The 17,909-nt window shown below is 43.1% G+C and overlaps 1 non-coding gene across 1 annotated transcript; it reads right to left on the reverse strand.

Moving 5' to 3' along the window:
- Positions 1-12,267: 12,267 nt before the first annotated feature.
- Positions 12,268-12,341, reverse strand: TRNAE-CUC. The gene has a single exon. It is a non-coding gene; the product is annotated as a tRNA-Glu (tRNA).
- Positions 12,342-17,909: the final 5,568 nt, after the last annotated feature.

Genomic DNA, 17,909 nt, shown 5'->3' on the forward strand with positions numbered 1-17,909 from the left:
ATTTCTACTCTTTTTCCCTCTTACTTCTTTTCTTCCACCTATTTTAAATTTAACATGTTTTTCTTTTTTCTTATTTTCTTAGAGAAAAATTGAACTATAGTTAATTTATAATGTTGTGGTCACTTCAAGTGTACAGCAAATAATTTAGTTTTATATATATATTCTTGTTCAGGTCCTTTTCCAACACCAGCAGCCACATACATTGAGACTTTTACAGGAAAAATAAATCTCCTTTGTTAACCACTGTTCATTGGTATTTCTGTTATTTGTGTTCAAAAGCAGTTCCAATCAATATATAGCTTTCTTTTTGTGTGTGTCTCCTGTGAATAACATCAATTTGGTTGTTTTCAACTTTAATCTGAAAGTCTGAAAGAAGAGAATGGCTATCCACTCCAGGATTCTTGCCTGGAGAATTCCGTGGTCAGAGGGCCGGCTACAGTCCATGGGGTCACAGAGCTGGCCACGACTAAGCGACTAGCTCTTTGACTTGAGAAGTGTCTTCCTTTCTAATGTCACAGGAAGCTCCCGCTCTGCACGCTGGTGCCGAATCAAATTCCGGAGACAGAGTTTTGGGTGAAGCAGGAAAGGACAGCTTTGTTGCTTTGCCAAACAAAGGGAGACTTCTACCTTTAAAATCTATGTCTCAACACAAGAAAAATTGAGGAGGGTTTTTATAACAGTAGGTCGAAGATGGAGTCATGGTAAATACCCTCCTCCAACAACACAAGAGACAACTCTACACATGGACATCACCAGATGGTCAACACCAAAATCAGACTGATTATATTCTTTGCAGCCAAAGATGGAGAAGCTCTATACAGTCAGCAAAAACAAGACTGGAGCTGACTGTGGCTCAGATCATGAGCTCCTTATTGCAAAATTCAGACTTAAATTGAAGAAAGTAGGGAAAAACCAGTAAGCCATTCAGGTATGACCTAAATCAAGTACCCTGTGATTATACAGTGGAAGTGAGAGATAGATCCAAGGGATTAGATCTGATAGGCAGAATGTCTGAAGAACTATGGACAGAGGTTCATAACACTGCATAGGAGGCAGTGATCAAAACCATCCCCAGGAAAAAGAAATTCAAGAAGGCAAGTGGCTGTCTGAGGAGGCCTTACAAATAGCTGAGAAAAGAAGAGAAGCTAAAGGCAAATGAGAAAGGGAATGATATACCCATTTGAATGCAGAGTTCCAAAGAATAGCAAGGAGAGATAAGAAAGCCTTCCTCAGTGATCAATGCAAAGAAATAGAAGAAAACAACAGAAGGGAAAGAGTAGAGATCTCTTCAAGAATCTTAGCGATACTAAGGGAATATTTCATGCAAAGATAGACTCAATAAAGGACAGAAATGGTATGGACCTAAAAGAAGCAGAAGATATTAAGAAGAGGTGACAAGAATACACAGAAAAACTGTACAAAATTCTCAATAACTCAGATAACCACGATGGTGTGATCACTCAACAAGAGCCAGACATCCAGGAATGTGAAGTCAAGTGGGCCTTAGGAAGTATCACTACGAACAAAGCTAGTGGAGATGATGGAATTCCAGCTGAGCTATTTCAAATCCTAAGAGTTGATGCTGTGAAAGTGCTGCACTCAATATGCCAGCAAATTTGGAAAACTCAGCAGTGGCTGCAGGACTGAAAATGTCAGTTTTCATTCCAATCCCAAAGAAAGGCAGTGCCAAAGAATGTTCAAGCTACCACGCAATTGTACTCATTTCCCATGCTATCAAGGTAATGCTCAAAATCCTTCAAGCTAGGCTTCAACAGAATGTGAACCATGAACTTCCAGATGTTCAAGCTGGATTTGAAAAAGGTGGAGGAACCAGAGATCAAATTGCCAACATTCGTTGGATCATTGAAAAAGCAAGAGAGTTCCAGAAAAACATCTACTTTATTGACTATGCCAAAGTCTTTGACTGTGTGGATCACAACAAATTGTGGAAAATTCTTAAAGAGATGGGAATACCAGACCACCTTACCCGTCTCCTGAGAAACCTGTATGCAGGTCAAGAAGCAACAGGACCCCTATGGAACAACGGACTGGTTCCAAACAGGAAAAGGAGTACGTCAAGGCTGTATATTGTCACCCTGCTTATTTAACTTATATGCAGAGTACATTATGAGAATCGCTGGGCTGGAAGAAGCACAAGCTGGAATCAAGATTGCTGGGAGAAATATCAATAACCTCAGATATGCAGATGACACCACTCTTATGGCAGAAAATGAAGAAGAACTAAAGAGCCTCTTGATGAAGGTGAAAGAGAGGAGTGAAAAGGCTGGCTTAGAACTCAACATTCAAAAAAACCAAGATCATGGCATCCAGTCCCATCACTTCATGGCAAACAGATGGGGAAACAATGGAAACAGTGGCTGACTTTATTTTGGGGGGCTCCAGAATCACTGCAGATGGTGACTGCAGCCATGAAATTAAAAGATGCTCCTTGGAAGGAAAGCTGTGACAAATCTTTGTTGTTGTGCAGTCACTCAGTCATGTCTGAGTCTTTGTGACCCCATGGACTACAGCAGGCCAAGCTTCCCTGTCCTTCACTATTTCCTGGAGTTTGCTCAAACTCAGGTTTATTGAGCTGCTGGTGCCATCCAACCACCTCAAACTCTATTGTCCCCTTCTCCTCCTGCCTTCAATCCTAGACAATTCTGACAAACCAGTGTATCCTAATGGAAATCAACTCTGAATATTCATTGGAAGGACTGAAGCTGAAGCTCCAATAGTTTGTCACCTGGTATGAGGAGCCAACTCAACTGGAAAAGACCCTGATGCTGGGAAAGACTGAGGGCAGGAGGAGAAGGGGAAGACAGAGAATGAGTTGGTTGGATGGCATCATTGACTCAATGGACATGAGGTTGAGGAAACTCCGGGAGATGGTGAAGGACGGGGGAGCGTGGCGTGCTGCAGTCCGTGGGGCTCAAAGAGTCAGACACGACTTAGGGACTGAACTGCAAGAACAAGCAAATTGAATGAAAATTGTTTTAAGACCCTAGCATGGTCTCTCTTGGTAAACACTTTGTGTGTATTTGAAGAGGATGTGCTTTCTGCTGTGTGGGTAGAGTGCTCTGTAAACGCCTTTATGCTGATTCCGTTAACAGTGGTGACCAAATCCTCATAGCCATCCTGATTTCTGCTTACTCATGCTCTGTATCATTGACAGAGTTGTTCAGATCTCCTAATATATGTTTGCAGAGTTGTCTATTTTTCAGGGCCCTGATTTTTCTTCATGGACTGGGAATGACGGCTCACTCCAGTAGTCTCGCCTGGAGAATTCCACGGACAGAGGATTATGTACTTTAAAGCACTGTTATTAAGTGCATTCACATTAAAGATGCTGTTCTCTTGATGAATGGACCCCCTTTATCATTATGCAACGAGCTTTTTTATGTCTGCTGATATTCTTTGCTCAAAATGTTCTTTGTACTAAGATAATACAAACAGCTCTGACACTTTCCCACTCCTTTACTTTTTAAAAAAATTAGTTTTCATTGGAGTGTAGTTGCTTCACAGTTTTGAGTTAGTTTCTGCCATACATCAGTGAATCAACACATGCATGCATCCGCTCCCTCTTGGACTCCTTTCCAATCCGTTCACCACGGAGCATTGGGTCGAGTTCCCCGTGCTATGCAGTCGGTTCTTGTTAGTTGCCTCTTTTACACACTCCAGTGTACGTACGTCAATCCCAGTCTCCCAGTTCATCCCAGCTCCTCTCCCTTCGCCCTCTTGGTGACCGTAGGTTTGTTCTCTAGGTCTGTGTCTCTATTTCTGCTTTGCAAATAAGGTAATCTATACCATTTTCCTAGACTCCACATATATGTTAATACACGATATTCATTTTTTTTTTTTTCTTTCTGACTTACTTGTGTGATAGTCTCTAGGTCCATCCACATCTCTACAGATGGCCCAGTTCCATTCCCTTTTATGGCTGAGTCGTAGTCCATATACATGCACCACATCTTCTTTCTTTTAAATTAGTTTTTACTGGACTGTATAGTCGCTTTACAGTGCCATGTTAGTTTCCGCTGTGCAGCAGAGTGAACCAGCCACACGCGCACACATATCCTCTTTCTTTGAATTTCCTTCTCATTTAGCGTACTGCGTCTTTTTGTCTATTATGTTGATGGACATCTAGATGGCTTCCATGTCCTGGCTATTGTAAACAGTGCTGCAACGCGCATTAGGGTGCATATGTCTTTTCGAATGATGGTTTTCTCCGGGTATATACCCAGGAGTGGAATTGCTGGGTCACATGGTAGATCTATTTTTAGTTTTTTAAGGAGCTGCCATACTGTTCTCCATAATGACTGTACCAATTTTAAGACTATGTCCTTCATAGAGACTATACACTCTCACTAACAGTGTAGGAGGGGTCCCTCTTCTCCACACCCTCTCCAGCATTTGCTGTTTATAGATGTTTTAATGATAGTCACTCTGACTGGTGTGAGGTGGTACCTCGCTGTAGTTTTGATTTTCATTTCTCTAATAATTTGTGATGTTGAGCGTCTTTTCATATGCCTCTTGGCCATCTGTATGTCTTCTTTGGAGAAATGTCTGTTCAGGTCTTCCTCCCATTTTGGGGTTGGGTGGTTTGTCTTTTTGATATTGAGCTGACGAGCCATTTGTACTTTTGGAGGTTAATCCTATGTCAGTTGTTTGGTTTGCAAATATTTTCTCCCATTCCAAGGATTGTCTTTTCATCTTATTTATGGTTTCCTTTGCTCTGCAAAAGTTGTTAAGTTTAATTAGACATTACTTGTTTATTTTGCTTTTGTTTTCATTAGGAGGTAGGTCGAAAAAGATCCTACTGTGATTTATGTTAAAGGGTGTTCTACCTATGTTTTCCTCTAAGAGTTTTATAATAACTGGGCTTACATTCAAGTCTTTAATCCACTTCGAGTTTATCTTTGTGTATGGTGTTAGACGATGTTCTGCTTTCATTCTTTTACATGTAGCTGTCCAGCTTTCCCAGCACCACTCATTGAAGAAACTGTCTTTTCTCCATTGTATATTCTTGCCTCCTTGACCTTAGATTAGGTGACCACAAGTACATGGGTTTATCTCTAATTCATTCACTTTTAATGTATTAGTGTCTTATGTTTTAAGCAAGTTTCTTATATATAATATATAGTCGAGTCTTAATTTTCTTTTTAATGTAATCTGACAATGTCTACTTTCTAATTAATATTTTTAGATTAATTACATTTAATGTGATTATTGATATGGTTGAATTTAAGTCTATCATCTTGCTATTGGTTTTCTGTTTGTTCCATATGGTCTTTACTCTTCTTTTTCTCTTCTTTTTTTTCTTTCTTTCTGCTGAATCTACTTTATTTCCTTCAATTATTTCTTAGTTATAATTCTTTGTCTTGCTATTTTGCTGGACAAGTCAGGGTTTATATTTCGTATTTTCAGTTTTTCTCTATATACCTCCAAGTAATGTTATGTTACTTTATATGTAGTATAAGAGCTTTACAATAGCATGCTTCTCCTTGCCTCCACTCAGCTTTAGTGCTAATGTCATACATTTTACTTAAATCACATTATAAACCTTACATTATATTGTTCCAGTTTTTGCTTTGAACAACCAGTTCTCTTTTAAAGATATTTTCCGCCTCCATGTATATCATTTCTGGTACACATCATTGCTTCATGTAGATTAGATTTCCATCTGATGCTACATTCCTCCTGTCTGAAGGATTTCTTTGAAAATTTCTTGATGTTCAGGTCTGCTGGTTAGTAATCCTTTCAACTCTTTGAAGTCTGAAAAAAAAAGAGCTTTCCTTTGCCTTCATTTTTAAAGGAATTCTTGCTGAATATAGAAATTCAGGTCTACAGCTTCTTCCAGAGCTTGCTCTCCTGTATTCGAAGTTGAGTTTTCTCTGGTGATGATTCCGAGCAGGACCCTGTGGGGCTCCTGGGCACAGAGACTTTCTGTGCGCCCCCGTTCCGTTGGTTACAGGAGATAGGCTTCATGCAGCCTCCACGACCTTCCCTAAGGTCCAAGGGGCAGATTCCAGCAGTTGCTATTTAGGGAAGGGAGGAGATGTGAGTCAAGGGAGAAACAGTCAAGAAAAACAACAGTTCCGCTTTGGGGCAAGGTCCTGGTTCCCCCTCAAGTGATACACCTAGGGATACCTTTGAGCTGTTTGCTGATACTGAAACCCCCTCCAGGTGGGAGAAGTGAACTAGTAACTGTGGCAGGCTGCCCACAAGCACGTAGACCCCAGACCAGTTGGAACCTGCCGGTTAATGACGCTGCCACCTACTGACCTCACCGCCTACCCATCAGAGGAATGCAAGACCATCACTGCTTTGATCTTTGTCACCAACCCCTCAGCGTGAACCCTGACAGTGAGACTGCTCCCTGGTCCCCAGGGAGGGGGGCAGAGTTTCCGAGGTGCTAGCCTGCTGTGTCCCCTCTAGGCCTGGCAAAGACATAAAGCCACTCTTTCTGTTTCCTCCAAAACTCTGTTCTGCATCAGTGCACAGAGGGCCAATATTTTGGCAACAAAGCCTACTCTCATTCTTACTTTATTCTCATATATGCATTTTTCTACAGATGCTTTGAAAAATTTCCCTCTGCTACTGGCTGCTGGTTTTAATCATGAGAAATGGAATATTTCCTGCTCTATTAGTAAACAAAGGACGGTGCAGTCATCAGCATTTGTAGCCAGCACTGGTGAGCCCCAAGGAAACTCAGGATGTGAAAGTACAGAATATTGGTGCATGTTATAGGAACGATTGCAGTGAGCCCAGATTCTACGCCCCTAGATAGAAAAGTGCTAAATGCCTTAACTTGACATATCTGGTTTTCTTTAATTCACAAAAATACTTCAGGTGTTCAGAGTCCCTGCCCTTTATTGAAAACTTCTACAAACCCTCGCTCTTCCCCTTGTCTCCCCAGAGAAATTCTCTCAGCGTCACTTGAGATACTGTCTCCTGGGCTTGCAGTCCTAAAATTCCCACTGAACAGAACAACTCTCAGCTGTCGGGTTGTGATTATTTTTTAAGCCATCACGGGTCAAGGGTGTCTGGAACGCTGTTCAGTAAGGATGTAGGCTGAATGGAGACATAGAGCAAGGTCACGGCCGTCACAGTCGGCTGATCTGCAGGCGCTGGGGGTCTGCTTTCCTCCTGGATCTCAGAGGTCTGTGAAGTGATGGAGCGGACCCTGGCGGGAGCCCTCATACTCCAAATCCATTTTTGTGTTTTGCGTGAGACCTGCTGATGGATTAGGTGAGGGTGTAAAGGGAGGGAGGTCAAGGTGTGTGGCCTGAACACCTGAAATGGTGGAACTTCCTTTTGCTGAGCTGGGAGATGCGGGAGGGGAGAGTAGGTTTGGTGGTTGGGGGCATGTAGGGTTCAGAGGGAGGCATCCGAGGGGTGATGTTGACCAGAAAACCGGATTTGTGAGTCCAGCTCAGGAAAGAGGTCTGAGCTGGACTTCAGCATTTGGGGGCTGGTGTAGTCACGGAGTTTGAATTAGCTCCCTGGGGACTGAGGGTTGTCGATTTATAAGATATGCACAACCTAAAAGCTGAGAGTTGTTTTATCGGTGGGAATTTTTAGGACTTAAGCCCGGGAGACAGCGTCTCAGGTGACTTTGAGAGAACTTCTCCAGGAGGCAAGAGAGGGAGCCAGGATATACAGAGGTTTTGCAACAGAGCAGGTAGTCTGAATGTCAAAAGTGTGCTGTTAATTAAAGAAAATCAGACATCCCAAGTTAAGGAATTCAGTGCTTTTCTCTGCATGGGAAGATGCAGGAGTCTAGGCTCCCTGAAATCTCTCCTTTGATTCGCATCCCAGCTGTCTGGGGCTTTCTCATCCTGAGTTCCTCCGGGCTCACCAGCTCAGACATCCTTGGTTTACTGACGTGGCAGCAAATATTCTGCTTCTCAGGTGCCCAGAGCAAAGGTGGAGGCCGTGTTAAAGTGGAATATTAAACCACGGGGACGGTGAAGTATTAGAGGAAAGGACCATGGCACTATTATTTCACAGCCAGAACAGGGTGGGGTGGGGAATGAACCTGTACCTCCCCACCCCCAATTAAATTCCAGAGGGATCCATGATTTTAACAATAATAACTGAAACTGTGAAAGCTTCCAGCAGACGATGGTGACAGCAGAGCAGAGTGGATGAAGTTGAGGCTCTGAGGCCAGACCGTCCAGGTGTCCATCCCGGCTCAAACAGGTGGGAGTGACCTCTGCGACCCTGCGAAGGTCACTTAGCCTCTGCACCTCTTGTTCCTTGTTTACAAAATGAAATAACGGCAGAGCGAGCTGGTAACTTAAACATGCTAATAGGTGTTAAACCCTTACAATGGTCCAGCACTTATGACTCACTAGATGGGAGTGAGCGGTCATTATTCCCATTATCGTCTTCTGTTATTGTTGTTTTAGCATCTAGATGTGGGGAAGGTATTACTAAGTATGACACTAAACCCAGAAGCCAAACCCCTGAATTTGGTTACCTTCATTAAAAAAGTTAAATTAGTTAAACATTTTTTTTCAATGTTTCATTGAATGAAGCCCTAACTGTTGTCGTTAAGTCCTGTCTGATTCTTTTTTGGCTCCATGGACTGTAGCCCACAAAGCTCCTCTGTCAATGGGGTTTCCCAGGCAAGAATACTGGAGTGGGTTGCCATCTCCTTCTCCAGGGGATCTTCCCCACCTTTGGCAGGCAGATTCTTTACGGCTGAGCCACCAGTGAGGCCCCAAACCCTAATAGGCCATGTCAAAGGCTTCTGATAAACTCTGAATAAATAACAATCAATCACAGAGAAAGACGCATTTCTCTAATGTATGAGGAGCTCCTATAAATAATAACTTAAAAAAAGAACCTGATGTATTACAGAGTTCAAGCTCACTCTACTCACCACACTGCGGGCCAGTTGAGGCAAGGAATGCACCGTTGTTCAGAGAGCCGGCTGACTGAGAAGATGGTAGACTAATGCCTCAGAATAGCCATCCCATTCAAGCCTGGATGTCAGGTTCTTTTATAGAACAGAGAGGCAGAGCAGGTGAGGAAGTACAGCAAAAAGGCCACTGGTTTTGCTTGCCCTGGCCAGCATCATGGAGGGGATGGACGTGTGTAATTCCTTCCTCTCTGCAGCCATAAGTGCCTGTTAGGTGGGCAGCGTCAGACTGTCTCCTTCTGAGCTGAACGAAGGCTCGTTAGTTTCACAATCAGACAGAGGGGCAGGGTTCCCCGAGGCGGCCATTGTGTACCCTTATAGCTTATATGGACAGCATCCTTTTAGTGATTTTATTAACAAAAGCAACGGAAAGCAGAGGTTAAAGTCAAAGAAACAGATCCAACAAGGAGTCACATTTTGCTTTTTCCATGTTACAAATTGAGACACCGAGAGAAGCAAAAACTCAAAAGTGAGGAAGTATAATCGACCCTTGAGTGATGGGGGCCGGGGAGCACTGACCCCTCTTGCAGAGGAAAATCCAGGCATCACATTTTATTCCCCTAATCATTAGAATTAACTACTAATAGCTAATTTCTTTCTTATTTTTTAAAATCTGAAAGTATGATAACTCACTTATAGGAGACTTGGAAAATTCAGAACAAATTGTCGACTTAAAAATATAATCACAAACTGAAAGAAGAGAGTGATTTTATTTTGTGGGAATGTTTAGGGCTCCGAGCCTGAGAGAGAGCATCTCAGTAGCTCTGAAGAAACTGCTCCAAGGAGGCAGGGGCAAGTCAGGCTACATACAAGTTTGCAGCGGTGGGAGCAGGCAGTCTGAACATCGAAGATCAGGTATCAAGCTAAGAAATTTAGCATTCTGTGTATGGGAAGATGCACACCTCTGGGCTCACCGACTTCATTCCTTTCCTATGCACTTCAACTATCTGGGACCAGTCCTGGTTCCCTGTTCACCTTGCTTCTTGCATTCCCCCAGCTCCTCAGCAAACACCACGAGGGGAGGCGGCATCTGCTGGATCACACTTTGAGAGCCTGTATTCACGTTTGAAGGCTAGAAATCACTGCTGCCAGTGACATTCCTAATTTATGACAATGGCAGGAGATACTTTCATTTCACAATATAGTTTCACTATGTATTACAATTATTTTTAAGTATAAATTAAGATTTTTAACTGGAATTTTAATATCTAGCTCTCAAAAATTAATAGAATGAGTAGACAGAAAGTTAGAAGGATATAGTAGACCTGAAAAGCACTGTGAACAAATTCAATATAATTAAAATTTATACAATTTTCACAAAACGGCAGGATACAAATTCTACTCAAGTTCCCATAGACTATAAACCAGGAGACACTGGAACGTACCCAGGAACATAAGACCAGGTGTAATAGCCTACTGTTGACCAGAAACCTTACGGATAACAAAAACTGCCAGTTCCATGTGGCAGGGATGGTATAAAGAGCTTTCATTCTTGTGTCTTCTTTTTAGTTTGCACCCATGTGAACATATTATTAAGTCAAAAAGAGTAAATTAGAATTTAAACAAGTTTCAAGAAGCTCCACTAGCAGCCACTATAGAAAACAGTATGGAGATTGCTCAAAAAATTAAAAATAGAGCCACCACATAGCCCAGCGGTTCCTCTCCTGGGTATTTATCTGAAGATACTAATTTAGGAATATGTATGCACCCCTAAGTTGACGGAAGCATTATTAATCATAAGTAAAGTACGGAGGTCACCGAAATGTCTGTTGGTAGATGAAAGGATGAAGGTGTGCACCCCCCCACACACACACAAAATAGAGGACTACTCGGCCACAAAGAAGAGCCAAAGTCTTGCCACTTTCCAGCAAGGTTGAAGTGGAGGGCATCATCCTAAGTGAAATATGCTCTGGGAATACCCTAGGTGAAGTTAGATAGAGAAAGAACAACATTGCCTTGTACCACTTCTATGTGGGATCCAAAAACAAGATGAACAAACAGAATTGAAACCAGAGTCATAGATACAGAGAACAGATAGTTGCCAGAGTGGGTAGGGATGAGGGCAGAAGAGAAACAGGTGAAGGAGATTGAACAGGCATGAACTGTCAGTTACAAAATAAGTGAGTCACAAAGAAACAAAAGCAGTGAGTCATGAGAATGAAATGGACAGGGAATGTAGTCAGTAATTATGTAATATCTCCGTGTGCTGACAGATGGTTGCTAGACTGATCTTGTGATCATTTTGAAACGTATAGAACATTGAATCACTGCATTGTGTAACAATCACACTTCAGAAAGAGGCGAGCGGACTCACAGCGAAAGAGACCGGATTGGTGGCTACCCGAGCTACCTCTGGTTCTAAGATAAGAAGCTGCCAGCAATGTAAATACAGCATGATTAGTATAATTGGTTCTGCCGCATGTTATACGTGAGAGTTACTGAGAGCATGAATCCTGAGTTCTCATCACAAGGAAAAATTTGTTTATATTTCTTCATTTTGTGTTCATATGAAATGATGGATGGTCACTAAACTTACTGTGGTCATAACTGCATGATACGTGTAGATCAAGCTATGCTGTATACCTTAAACTTATACAGGGCTGTGCACAATTCTATCTCAATAAAACTGCAAGAAAAAAGTAAGCAATATGGCAACCAATTCAATAAAGACATTTTTAAAGATGGAAAAAATCAAGTTTTCTTGTAAAAAAGAAAAATAATTGTTTTTGTTTATTTATGGCTGTCCTGGGTCTTCGTTGCTCTCGTGGTGGGCAGAGGCTACTCTCTAGCTGCAGGCTGCTGGCTGCTCATTGTGGAGGCCTTTCCTGCTGTGGAGTGTGAGCCCCAGGGTCCCAGGTGTTGGGAGCTGGGGCTCCAGGCTCCAGACCACAGGCTCGGTAGCTGGGGCTCATGGGCTTAGTTGCTCCACAACAGGCGGGATCTTCCTGGATCAGGGATTGAACCCGTGCCTCCTGCATTGACAGGCAGAGTCTTTACCACTGAGCCACCAGAGAAGCCCTAGAAAAAAGGTTTAAAATTAGGAATGTGAATTCCCACCTAAAAAAGCTGAAAAAAAGAAGAACCACTAAAGCTAACTTTAGTAGAAGAGCTAAAACTAGGAGCAGAAGTTGACAAAAGGCAGAAAAATGAGAGAATAATTAAGAAGTGTATAAAATTTCTAGTTAATTAATCAAGGGAAACAAGGGAGAGAGAATACACATCACCATGAGCTGGACTCTGAGAGAAGGGTGATGGGAGAACACCCTACATGGGTTCTCCCCCTCCCTTTTTTTTTCTTCTCTTTTTTTGGCTTCATCAAGCAGCTTGTGGGATCTTAGTTCCCCAACCAGGGATCAAACCTGGGCCCCCTGCAGTGAGAGCACAGAGTCCTAACCCCTGGACCACCAGGGGATTCCCATGTCCGCCCCCTGGTCTCTGCACACTTTTTGTTTGTTCAGTCACTAGGTCGTGTCCGACTCTTTTTGACCCCAGGGACTGCAGCATGCCAGGCTCCTCTATCTTCCACTGTCTCCTGGAGTTTGCTCAAATTCATGTCCATTGAATCAGTGATGCCGAATAACAATGTCATGCTGTCATCCCCTTCTCCTCTTGCCCACAATCTTTCCCAGAATCAGAGTCTTTTCCAATGAGTTGGCTCTTCGAGTATTCAGGGTTGATTTCCTTTAGGTTTGACTGGTTTGATCTTGCAGTCCAAGGGCCTCTCAAGAGTCTTCTCTAGCACCACAACTCGAAAGCATCAATTCTTTGGCATTCAGCCTTCTTTGGGAGCTTCTTTAAGCCTTCTTTGAAGGCTTCTTTTAAGGGCTTCTCAGGTGACTTGGTGGTAAAGAATCTGCCTGCAATGCAGGAGACCCCTGGATTGGGAAGATCCTCTGGAGAAGGAAATAGCAACCCACTCCAGTATTCTTGCCTGGAGAATTCCATGGACAGAAGAGCCTGGTGGGCTACAGTCTGTGGGGTAGCACAGAGTCGGACACGACTGAAGCAACTTAGCAGCAGTAGCAGCAGAAGCAACTGAGCATGCTTGCATGCAGTCCACCTCTCACATCCAAACGTTACTATTGGAAAATCCATAGCTTTGACCAGACGGACCTTTGTTGGCAAAGTAATGTCTCTGCTTTTTAATATGCTGTCTAAGTTGGTCATAGCTTTTCTTCCAAGGAACAAGCGTTTTTTGATTTCACGGCTGCAGTCACCATCCACAGTGATTTTGGAGCCCCCAAAAATACAGTCTGTCACTGCTGCCAACTTTTCCCGTTCTATTTGCCATGAAGTGATGGGACAGGATACCATGATCTTAATTTTTTTGAATGTTGCATTTTAAGCCAGCTTTTCCACTCTCCCCTTTCACTCTCATCAAGAGGCTCTTTAGTTCCTCTTTGCTTTCTGCCATAAGGGTGTCCTAGACTATTCTTCTAAGATCCTTTGTAGAACAAACAGCCTTGAAGATAGTGCCTCCCTGTGGGGCAGAAGGCAGATTGTCAGAGTAACAGAGATACTGTCTAGCTATAGGGTTTTCTAGCAGCTCCATATAAAATATTGGGGTTCCCTAAACTTAGAGGTCTCAGCAGGGATGTGAACCTATTTCATTTATGAAACGGTGGCAGGAAGGAAGATAAAATCTGCAGAAGGAAATGAGAAACCTAAGTGGAGAGATAAACCATCATATTCAGTAATTGGAAGTTGTTCAGGTGTCAGTTCTCTTCAAATGCATCTATAGATTTAAGACAATTCCAATAAAAATATCAGCAGGATTCTAAAACACATGGAGAGAAAAAGGAGCTAGAAAAGCCAAAATAAATTGTGAAAAGATCAAAGTTAGAGGAATCTCACCAGGGGCGCCCAGACTCGCTCCAGGGCTCCTGGGACTGAGGCCACATGGGTCTGTCAGTGGACGCACTGCCCCGAGGGCAGTGGGCTGGAGGACACGTCCAGAGCAGACCCACACGGGGACAGTCGACTGAGTTTTGACAAAGACACAGAGGAAGTCAGTGGAGAAAGGACTGTCTTTTCAACCAGTGGTGCTGGAAACACCAGGCACCACCTTCAACCAAAGCAAATCAACAACTGACCTCAACTCACGCAAAAATTAAGTCAAAGTGATCGCGGACCGACATGTAGAACATGGCACAATTTTTACACTTTTTGAAGTGTAAGGCTTTCCAAAGACAGCACAGGAGGGAAACCTCATGAACTTGAGTGAGGCGGATCTGAGAGTCAAAGTGTAATCTGTAAATTAAGTAACTGTTGTGGACTTGGAGAAACTGTGGCAGATTGCGTCTCCGACAATGGATTCATATCCAGGGTCCCAGAAAGCTCTCTTGGCTTAAAAAAAAAAAAAAACAAAGATACCAAAGGATGCTCAGGATGCTTCAGGGTGTCCTGAAGATCCAGGTTAAAACTTGGTGAGTCCCCACCCCTGCACGCCTGTGAGAGCAACTGAAATAAAGCAGTTGGAAGAAGCGCAATACCAATTACGCGAGCTCTCACACACTGCCTAGGGGCCTGGACACTCTGAGGCTCCGGGATGAGATGAGGGTCAGGCTCACACAACCTGGGTGGGAACGTTTACAGCAGCATCATCTTCGTCATGAGATACTGTAAACCACCCAGACACCCTTCAAGGTGGGAAGCAATCAGTATACTGAGATACACACACAAGGGGACCACCCCACTATATAAGAAACACTTAATCATCTGAGGATGAACCTCAGATGCATCAGTGAGAAAAGCCAGATGCAAAAGGCTACATGTGCTGTAGGCCGCTCTATGGAAAATTCTGGAAGTGACCAACCTGGAGCCTGAGGCCAGATCAGTGGGTGCTAGGGGCTGAAGAGTGAAGGATGGACAGCACACAGGATGTTGGGGACAGAATGGTCCTATCTCTGGATTTTGGTAGTGGTTATACAACTCTTGGCCAAACTCGCAGAACTGTACTCAAAAAAGTGCAATTGGCTGTTGTAAAATGTAAAAGGCATAAAATACGATATACGTTCTTCACAGTGTTTCCTGTTAATCAGCCTCCTAGCGGCCTTGAGCCTCAATCTCTCTCCTTCCTGATGTGTTATCAGCAAATATCCTATTTCCACTTTTTGAAAATCCCTACAGGTAAGCTATTTATTATTTTAAGATATGCTTAGTTTTACCTCAATGTTTACCAGTTAATTAACTCATCATTTCTTCTTCTTTTTTATTTTTGTTTTTTGTTTGCTATTTTTTGCTTATTTATTTGGCTGTAGCAGCTCTTAGTTGTAGCATATGGGATCTTTTTTTTTTTTTAAATAGTCTTATTCACTTGCTTATTTTTGGCTGTATTGGGTCTCTGTTGCTGCCTGTGCCCTTCCCGGGTTGCAGGGCACAAGCTTCTCATGCTCTGGCTTCACTAGCGGAGCACAGGCTTAGTCGTTGGGGCACACAAGTTTAGTTGCTCTGCAGCATGTGGGGTCTTCCCCGGTCAGGGATCAAACCCACCGATGGTACAACAGATAAATAAACGTGGATATGCGTACAGTGAGCACTCCACAGCAATGAAACGGATTACGGATGCAGACAGCATTGAGGAGTCTCAAACAGGCATCCGTGGGTGTAGGATGTGTGAGTTGTGTAGACGGTGCGTATACACATATGGACATTACACATATGAGTGTGCATGTGCTTACATATGGTTATCTACTCACTACACATGCATATCCAGATGCATGTGTAGGCATTTATATATTTTGTACACACATGTGTGCGTGTACATGTGTGCATGTGTACACACACATGTGCATATGTGCGCTCACACATGTATATGTCTCTTGTGTGTCTGAATGCATATGCATGTACTAATGTGTGTATACATGCACATGTGTGTGCACATGTGTACATGTATGGATAGACGTGTGTATGCATTGCATTATGTATGCATGTCTACCAGTGGGCATGTATGTCTACCAAAGGGCATCCATGTTTGTGTGAATGTACATTCACCTATACACGTGTGCACTTTATGTATGTCTATGCATGCATATTATATATGTACTGTATGCATGTGTAGCACATATGTATGCATACACACATAAATGCACATATATATGAAATGAGCAACACTTAACAGAACTGGATGTACAGAGATGGTATTTTAACAAGGCCACCGGCTTTCCCAAGTGGATGCACAAATTAACACACTCCCAGCCACACGTGAGCCTGTCTGAGATCCCACACCCTTCCCAGCACCTGGCGTTTTCAGACTTAAATCATTCCAATCTGATGAGTGTGTAATAATTTATTGTTGTAGTTGATATCGCTTTTTCCCTACTGCCGATCAGCACCTTTCCATGTGTTTACTGGGAATGGTGTTGTTTAGTTGTGAAATTGTGTCTGGCTCTTTGCAACCCTGTGGACTGCAGCCTGCCAGGCTTCTCTGTCCATGGGATTTTCCAGCCAAGAATACTGGAGTGGGTTGCCATTTCCTCTTCCAGGGGATCTTTCTGATGCAGGGATCGAACCTGTGACTCCTGCATTGGCAGGTGGATTCTTTACCCCTAAGCCATCAGGGCAGCCTGTTATTGGGAATGTGGATGTGCTATTTGACCAATATCCAGGAGAATTATCTGCCACTCCCACGCTGATTTTCAACAGAACTTTTCAGTATACATGTGTGGAGTAGTATCTTCTCCAGTGCCATCGTCTCTTTTCAGTGTTTATGAGAAGTTATTGTATCAACTTTATCAGGATAGAATTAAAATGAACACAACAGTTCAGCTAATTTTAGAAATGTATACACTCACTGAATTCTGCATTAGGACATAAAACAGCCCCTTTTCTCTGTAAAATTCTCTATCCACTCACCACCGTGGTTGCTTCTACCTCCTGACTATTGTCCTTGACGCTGCTGGCAACATGGGCTGCAGCCCTCTCCCATGTCCCATTTTCATTTCCTTTGGATATATATTCAGAAGTGGACCTGCTGGGTCATATGGCAGCTCTAGTTTTAATTTTCGGAGGAACATCCGTACTGCTTTTCCTAGCGGCTGCATCAATTTACATTCCCATAGAGCTCTTATGTTCCTTTCTTTTAAATATTTTATCTTCCACTTGACTAATTCTCTTTTAAGCTGCGCCTAAGGTAGACCGCATCCATCTAACTACCGCTGAGGTCTTTGTATTTCTAATTCTAGAATTTTCTTCCGATGCATTTTTTGTAATGTTCCTGCCAAGTTCCTCCATCTGGTTGTTAAATTTCTTAAACATCATAATCAACTTTTTATTAAAGAGACGCCTGATAGGTGCTGGCACCTGAGCCTTTGGTTTCTATTCCTCTTGGTTCTTTTCCCCTCTGCTCTGGTTCTCCTGTTTTTCTGGGCTTGCTTGTTTCTGATTTAGGACCAGACTTGTTACGCAAACATCCCAGGGGATGGTCAGAGCTCTGGACGACGTTATCCCTCTCCAGAGAGCATTTCCTCCTGCACCTGGCAGGTGACTGGGCTGACAGGGTGGTTATAATTCACTTGAGAATGAAGTGGGTTTCAGTCTTTACGAGGCAGGTGGCTTTCAGCTCCCCTTCCCCACTTGAGCGTGGGACTCCGGCCTCCCACCCGGGTCTCCTGGGTACCCACTGTCCTTCCAGCGGTGGGAATACAAAACATCCCTCAATTCCTCCAACTCTCAGCTGTTACAATGTCTTTAGAAACATCTGATCTCGACCGGAAGGGACAAACATCTGCCCCCACTGCGCTCATATCCTCTCTGAATCTTAGACAAAGAAATGCTCCGGTCCTGCTAAGCCCCCATTGTCTTCAAAACTCTTTTTTGATTTTTTGATGTTTTCTCCAGTCGTTCTCATCAGGAGAGATCAGACAGTTTAGCCCGTCACTCCCAGAAGCCGGAATCCTCCTCCCTTTTTTATTATCTGAAAACTATTATTATTTTTTGGAAAGCTCAGAGTACTGTTTTACAAGCTCATTGTTGGGCATGT

This window comes from Cervus canadensis, chromosome 29 (assembly GCF_019320065.1).
Source record: "Cervus canadensis isolate Bull #8, Minnesota chromosome 29, ASM1932006v1, whole genome shotgun sequence".
In the NCBI taxonomy this organism is placed as follows: domain Eukaryota; kingdom Metazoa; phylum Chordata; class Mammalia; order Artiodactyla; family Cervidae; genus Cervus; species Cervus canadensis.